At 72.0% G+C, this 246-nt stretch overlaps 1 protein-coding gene across 1 annotated transcript in view; it reads right to left on the bottom strand.

Annotated features, from left to right (window-relative positions):
• The window catches only part of Clk3 (CDC like kinase 3), a 12,657-nt gene extending 12,411 nt beyond the window's left edge, over window positions 1-246 (bottom strand). The window contains exon 1 of the mRNA XM_010626640.2: window positions 210-246. The gene's annotated coding sequence lies outside the window, so the exon portion shown is untranslated. The remainder of the gene's footprint in view (window positions 1-209) is intronic.

Below are 246 nucleotides of genomic sequence, written 5' to 3'. Positions count from 1 at the left end.
TGGGTCCTTGCAGGACCTCGGAGGCCGCCCGGGCTCCGCCCCCAACGCCGCGGGACCCAGAAGCTGGGGTCCGCAGTGACCGCCCTCAGGGAGAGGCGGCGGGTCAGGGGTGAGAGGTCGAGCAGCGCTCTAAGGTGGGCCGAAAGGGAAAGAAAGGGAGTAGGCGGAACCTGGGCCGGGGACCGCTGCCCAACTGCTCGCCGACTCACCCCGTCTGCCTGGGCTGCCACGGGCCCCGGCCCACTT

Source organism: Fukomys damarensis, unplaced genomic scaffold, assembly GCF_012274545.1.
Source record: "Fukomys damarensis isolate Sample0158 unplaced genomic scaffold, DMR_v1.0_HiC HiC_scaffold_25, whole genome shotgun sequence".
Lineage (NCBI taxonomy): Eukaryota > Metazoa > Chordata > Mammalia > Rodentia > Bathyergidae > Fukomys > Fukomys damarensis.
The sequence above is the reverse complement of the archived record's forward strand: the minus strand, read 5'-3'. Positions and strand labels throughout refer to the sequence as shown.